The sequence below is a fragment of the Nycticebus coucang genome, chromosome 19, assembly GCF_027406575.1.
Source record: "Nycticebus coucang isolate mNycCou1 chromosome 19, mNycCou1.pri, whole genome shotgun sequence".
In the NCBI taxonomy this organism is placed as follows: domain Eukaryota; kingdom Metazoa; phylum Chordata; class Mammalia; order Primates; family Lorisidae; genus Nycticebus; species Nycticebus coucang.
This window is the reverse complement of record NC_069798.1, coordinates 21440198-21447991: the sequence shown is the minus strand read 5'-3', so window position 1 is coordinate 21447991 and position 7794 is coordinate 21440198. Positions and strand designations below refer to the sequence as shown.

The window sequence follows — 7794 nt, the reverse complement described above, 5'->3', positions numbered from 1 at the left end:
ATTAAATCCCTCTGAATCGCTAATGTGATTCATCTACTCAGTACTTGGTTCCTTGGTCTCTTTCTCTGCTTCATTCTGACTGAACATGGCTTGATACTCCATAAAGTGAGGGGTGATTGTCCTCATGAAAATCTAGGTGCCAACTTTCTGATCTGACCTGAGGGCCTCTCCAAGTTCATAGGTTCATTCTTTCTTCTTCCTTATACGTCCTGGGAAGCACAGGAGAATTTTGTATATGGAGACCTCAAGGGGGGGGATGAGTTGAGGACTCTTTCTAAATAAGACTTGGTACAATATCTCCTACAGAGTCAATGCTTTCCTTTACTCTGAATATTACTCTTAATATTATCAATAGTACAAACTACTCAGTTTGTCTTGTCAAAAACTGTTGCTTTCTCTAGTAAGAAATTGGAAGCAAAGATTTTCTCAGATCCGTGTCGCTTTTGTTCGTGTTTGTATGATCTAGTACTTGAATAAGAGGTGCTTCTCTGCTACTAGATAGCCATACGCTTTCTGCTTCTTCCCTTGTGTACTCTTTTAATTGAAAAATATCATTGCACATTTTTCCCACTCTCTGGCTTATAGTGTAATCTGAACTCTTTAACCTTTAATATCCATATCCAGTCCTAGGAAGGAAGAAAAGAAGGAAGGAAGGAAGGGAGATAGGAAGAAAGGAAGGAAAGAAAGAAGATGATATTGCTGTACAAAAAGCTTGACCCCTATGAGATTTACAGTTTTGATGATGATTTGCAAGACATTATCAACTTTGACAACTTTTGCATATAAATTTCCTTGATGTACTGCACAATGATACTGTATCAAATGTGAGTTCTGGGGAGCAATTGCATCATCTTGTATTAATTTTACAAGTCCCTCTCTTTTACCTATCATTCCCAGGCACTGTCAGTTAATTATACCAGATATGTTGACAACCACAACTATGGAGCACATTGCAAGTACAAGTTGGTTCTATCATGTGTAGAACACAAATGTCCTAATACTATAATTGGGTAAATGAGATGAAAGCTATGCTGATTAGTATGATGTAAGCACTCCAATTTGTACAAATAATCAACACACTGAAATGGGCATAAATGTATTTATGATCTATGTACAAAAGACTTAATAAAAAAATCATCTTCTATGTTATCAAAAAAAAAAGAAAAAGAAAACTGTTTTACCATTTTTTTTATTGCTCTTTATAAATCTCTGAATTGAGGGCGGCACCTGTGGCTCAGTGAGAAGGGCGCCGGCCCCATATACCAAAGGTGTCGGGTTCAAACCCAGCCCTGGCCAAACTGCAACAAAAAAATAGCCGGGCCTTATGGCAGGCACCTGTAGTCCCAGCTGCTTGGGAGGCTGAGGCAAGAGATCGCATAAGCCCAGGAGTTGGAGGTTGCTGTGAGTCCTGTGATGTCATGGCACTCTACCGAGGGCGGTAAAGTGAGACTCTGTCTCTACAAAGAAAAAAAATAAAAAATCTGAATTGAGTTGAATTGAGCTGTGTCTTTTTTTTAGCAAGAAAACTCTTTTTTTTTTTTTATTAAATCATAGCTGTGTACAATAATGCAATCATGAGGTACAATGTGCTGGTTCCATATACAGTCTGAAATATTTTCACTGAACTGGTTAACATAGCCTTCATGGAATTTTCTTAATTATTGTGTTCAAACCATTACACTCCACACTTAGTAAACTACACTTACACCCTTCCAAGAGGCACCCTAGGTGTGGACCCACCAATCACCCTCCCTCCACCCTACCTCCCCCTCCCTTCCCCTCCTTTTTCCCCTTCCCCATATTCTTGTACTGAGATTGTGTCTTTTCATGGCACAAAAGCCATTTTTTCAGGGACATTATATTTTTCATCAACACCTCTAATAAAAAATGTCAAGTTAAGCCACATCTGTAGCATTAATGCTATCATCCATCACCAAAGCATAAAATTGAAAGTTAGTAGCTTTATTCTCAAAACTTCTTTTGATAGATTTTTCAGTTTTTAATTTGCTTGGCTATATAGCTTTGCGCAGTGGCAGTATCGTAGCCAATGAGATTTATCTGAGGTGTGATTATTGCTAATTTGCTTGGCTATAGTCCAATGAGACAAACTGATTTTAGAAATATTTCCCTTTTGGCCAAGTGCAGTGGCTTACATCTGTAATCGTAGTACTCTGGGAGCCCAAGGAAGAGTTCAAGACCAGCCTGAGCCAGAGCCATACACATCTCTCCTAAAAATAGAAAAATTAGACAGGAGTGGTGGCACATGCCCTTAGTTGCAGCTGCAGGAGTTTGAGGCTGCTTTGAGCTAAGCTGTTGCCATGGCACTCTAGCCTGGGCAATAGAGTGCAACTCTGTCTTAAAAAAAAAAAAAAAATCCCCCTTTATTTCAGAGCAAATTATATCTGCCATGCTTTCCTCACATTGCTTAATAAACTCACCATCAGTAAATGGTTTTGATTTTTTTGCTATTAAATATGCTACCACATAATTAGCTTTCACAATGAAATCCTCTGAGTTGTAACTTTTAAAAGAAAGTCTTTGTTGAGAAGACAGACTTATTTTCAGTTCTGTTATTTTGGCCTTACAACATGATCTTTCATATGCATCAAATTTGGCAGCATATTTTTGCATTTAATGCCTTTTTAATTATAATCTTTGAAAACGTGCACAAAGTGCCTGCAAATTAAGCGGAGGGCCTTCTATTTGCCTCCACAAAAGGTCATCATCTGTCCACTTTTCATTGAACAACTTTTCTTCATTCCTAATTTTTCTTTATTGGAGTGTTTTTTTTTTTATAGTTTTTTTTTTTTTTGTAGAGACAGAGTCTCACTTTATGGCCCTCGGTACAGTGCCATGGCATCACACAGCTCACAGCAACCTCCAACTCCTGGGCTTAAGCAATTCTCTTGCCTCAGCCTCCCAAGTAGCTGGGACTACAGGCACCCGCCATAACGCCCAGCTATTTTTTGGTTGCAGTTCAGCAGGGGCCGGGTTTGAACCGGCCACCCTCAGTATATGGGGCCGCCGCCCTACCAACTGAGCCACAGGCACTGCCCTATTGGAGTGTTGTTTTATTTTGAGACCTTGTATAAGTCATGCAGGGAATAAAAAAATAATAACTGATAAGGGACTGTGTTTACTTTTATTATGAAAATTAGTTGACAGGAAAGTAGAAAGTAAGGTTTGGGCCCTTCCACATCTCAGCTGCCCACACAGGGCAAGGCAGAGGCCAATTGTGAAGCATTGTGGGCAATGTGTGAGGTGCTGCCCAGGTGTGGAATCACCTTACTCATCAAATAAGAATGCGTACCTGACTTCTCATTAACATTAGATGCCTAATGTTATTAGGCAGTAGTAGGTTAAAATATTACTGGTAATTGCTGCCTCCCCAGGTCACCACCAGCACATGTAGCATCTGACGGTGTTAACTTGACTTTCTGTGGTTAGAGGGTAACACACTGAAAGCGTCACACTGCCATAAAACTAAAGCAATACATGAACATAAATAGTGGGACTATGTGTTGTTTATTTTACATGACATTGTGACACAACCTTGTCATCGCAAAATTTATGCTCAAGACCATGTGATCAAATTCCACCAAAATATCACCAAACAGTCCTAGGAAGGAAACTCATAAGCACTTTGAAATTAAAAAAATTCAAAGAGTGAATATAAGATTCAGGAAAAATAAAAACTAGAATTTGAGAATTAATTTTTTTTTTTTTTTTTTGGCTGGGGACAGGTTTGAACCTGCCACCTCCGGCATATGGGACCGGCGCCCTACTCCTTGAGCCACAGGCGCCGCCCAAGAATTAAATTTTTATTTATTATGCACCATCTAACAAAGAACGATTACTGAGGCATTAACAAGGTGAAGCTGACTGCTATGTGAAGTAAGTATATATAACAGAAAGAGGACACGCTCCTTTTTGGTGTATGGAGGAGAAATGAAACCGGAAGCCAGTGGTTCATGAATGTCAAGGGCGCTGGCAGTGTTTTCCCACTGGGGAGCAGGCTGCTGAGGAGGAAGAGGGGAGGTTGGACTCACTGTCTCACAGGAGGCAGAGACAGAAGAAAACCTGCTATTAAGTGGATTCAAACAACTCAAACCTGTGTTGCTCCAGGGTCAACTGAGCTTATTCAGGGTCACATGTTTCCTCCTCATCAGGAGGAGAAAAATGGTGGTTGTGTTTTATCCTACATGTTCCCTTCATCCATTGTACTATTTCAGGTTTCTTTTTCTATTAATATAACATCCATGGCATTTTGCATAAATTTACATGGGCATATATTCAAGATGATAATTCTAAACAGTTGTTTTCCAAATAATTTGTTGTCATAATATATCACGAAAAATATATCTTGTCTGCTTCTTTGCTTTATTTAAGCCATCTTCTTTGAAAATTTTTAAGGTATATTCTAGTCTTCTGAAATGGTTAAAACTATCTTGCTTCATTTCAAGGTCATTGATTAAATAATTAGATAAATTTAGTCCTGAACTTTTAAACCCATATTATTTAAAAAGAAAAGGTCCCTCTCTTGATACCTAATACTTTTTATATGTAAGCAATTTAAATTCTCAGAGTCTTCATTTTCTTTTCTGCAAAATAGATCTAGTAACATAAAAAGCAATAATACTGATTATAGTGAAAATAACTAGCATAACGCCCAGCACAAATGGTGTGAGAAAACTGTTACATGAGGGAGATATTGCAATAATTATGATCAGAACTATAGTACCTAATACTTATAAAGATCCTTTCAGCATTCTCTGCACTGGTTAGTTAATTAGTTTGTATCTGTAAAATCAGTATCTGATAAAGTAAAAGAAGTATAATGTCACATTTAAGCACTTAGGAATTGAAACCATATTTTCTGAATTTGTATATTGATTCTCCCACTCAATAGACATATAACCTTGCAAATTACTTAACTTCCCTGTGCCTCAGTTTCCTCATCTATAAAATGATGCTGATAGAATTGGTAAAAAATGAATGTAAAACACTTAGAGCAATTACTTCAATATGAGGTATCACATGAAGTGTTTCTTCAAATGCAATCAGTGTAACCTGGCTTATTGTACCCTCAATGAATCCCCAACAATAAAAAAATAAGGAAAATAAAAAAAAGAATAATTAACTGTAGTTGAATGACAATAGGTCCACCCCTTTAAAAGCCTGTGTCTCTGCTTATGTTCAGTAAAAAAGCAGTATTTTTAGACTTTAAAAAAAATGTATGCTGTTATATCTATTTTATAAATGTGAAAGCTGGGGTACAGAGAGAAGCCAATTAAATCAATCATGGTCATTACAATTAATACCATGTGGCATGTATTGAAATTCTCTAGTATTTTTCATATCTATCCAACTATACTCATGCCAAACAAGCTACAAAGTCAAAGTTTCGAAGGTACTCTCCACTGTTACTAAATGCACACATAGTTCCCATGGCTCATAACGTCTACAAACCTGACTGCAGGATGAGCAAATCATGGGAACACAACACAAAGGCTTTTCTGTCTGTACATAAAATAATCCTGTGCCTTATCTCTAAGTTGAAAGAAAATAGCTGTGTAAAACTGTATTTTCAACATTTTAAACAAATTTAGTCAAAAGAAACACATGGAAATTTAAAATAAAAAGTCATAGTGAGAGTGAATATAGGATTCAGGAAAAATAAAAACTAGAATCAGAGGATTAAATCTTTATTTACATGCACCATCTAACAAAGAAAGAGTACTTGAGGTATTAATAAGGTGAAACTGAATATGTGAAGGGGCCAGTATCTATAACACGAAGAGGACACGCTCGGCTCCCGTGTGTATATGAGAAATGAATTTGGAAGCTAGTGGTTCACAAATGAAAGAGGACAGGAAAAATAAGGAAGTCCACTTTTATGTTTTTGGCCTATAAATGAATTAATTTTATACAAACAAGGACGATGTTTCAGAAAGCTACTGAAATTATCCTGTAATATTAGGTTGTTATTAGCTATGATTTTTATATGGACTCGGTTAGAAAAAAATAAATAACCTTAATAATAGAATAATATTCTGATTCTCTTCCTATGGGGAATCATTTAATACTTGTTTTTGGTTTTCTCAGAGCTCTTGATTTAGCAGAGTAAACAAGGTTTAAGTGCAAACCTAAAGGACAGCTTAATCTTACAATCATTTCTCCTCATGCTGCAGGCTTACATTTTAGCGTTATTCATTACAGCCCTAAAGCTTCTGCTTTCTAAATGTATAGGTTAGAGAAAGTACCTTGGAGCTCACCTGCTCAAGATTAATAACATCACTCCAAGAAGATTAGAGCTATTACTCTTCCTGACCTGATCCAAATGGTACAAATGGGATTTTAAGGATGATGTCTGTTCAGAGATCCGATGGAGTGATGAGGTACAGGGGATAGCTACCCTGAGGAACAGGGAAAGATAGACTGCTGGGGTTGTACCGATGATACACCATTAGCTTTAGCTATTATCCAAAGAAAAGATTATGGCTATAAATAAATGCATCCAGTCCTTTAATACAACAGACAGGCAGCCCAATGGATGGAAAGGCCAGGAACATAACTATCATTTAAAAAGAGAGCCCCAGGCCAAGTTCGTATCTCAGTGGCAGAATTGGAGGTAATACCAGTTTGTCTGTGTGTGTGTACACACAGACCACACTCTGGTCAGTGCATTTAAAACGAAACCTTAGAAATATCCATTTAGTCTTCTAAAAAATCAGTTCTCTGGAATTATATGTGACTGCCCTGCTTTTAGACTATCATAGTTCTGCATATGGAGACTAACATTTTCCATTCACCTAATTAAAATTCTTTTTGACTAACTCAAAGAAACATTGACGAATGTAAGCACATGTAAATATTTTCACCTTGAAGAAGGGGAAACCCTGAAATTATACAAACAAAAACACACAAATATATTTTTTATGATACCTTACATAATCTTTTATTCCTTATGTAGTAAAATGATAATAATGTTAATAAGTTCATGATAATTAACAAGCATTTCCACATGACACACATTTTCATGCATTTAGTATGCATTAATGTATTTGATACAATCCTGCAGTTATTTTTATGTACCCATAAATATAAGGAAATTGTGTTATACACACAATGGCATGTATAACTTGATTATTTCTTTTGGAAATGATGTAACTTATACATGAATTTAAATACATTAACATATTTAAAATATTTGTATCATATTCTTACCAATTTTGTCCTTCGTCATTCCTTTAGGAACATTTTTCTGATCTGTAAGAAATGTATATCCACTCCCATAGCAAGAGCTATCTCCTTTGCAAAAAGGGTCAGGGTTACTTCCTTTAGGGTTGATTTCATAAACACTTAAGAATATACCATGAAAAAGTATCTTTGGATATATTGTGGATCCTGATTACATTGGTGAATTATTGGTTTATTTCTTTTTCTCTGTTCCCACTAAAATGTATAAACTCACAATACCATATCCCTAGCACCTGAAACAGTACCTAAAACTTATATATGAGGAATATATTTAGCTGAATTAATTAATGGCAAAACTTAATATAAAATTACTAATTTGATAAAGACTTATGTAGATAATAAAGGAGATAATTATCTCACATAATATTATAATTCAATAATAATTTGTGCTTTTTTAGATGTATTCAATGGTTGAATCATGATGCTATTATAAAAAAAATACAGCACAAAAACTGAACAGTCACTAGTGAGAAAAGGGAAAGCTGATGTGAACACTTTTCGATATATTGACATTATGATATCTGAGGTGTTTTA

At 36.1% G+C, this 7794-nt stretch overlaps 1 pseudogene; it reads left to right on the top strand.

Annotated features, from left to right (window-relative positions):
- Positions 1–2018: 2018 nt before the first annotated feature.
- Positions 2019–2083, top strand: LOC128572247 (uncharacterized; annotated as a pseudogene).
- The last annotated feature ends 5711 nt before the right edge of the window (positions 2084–7794 follow it).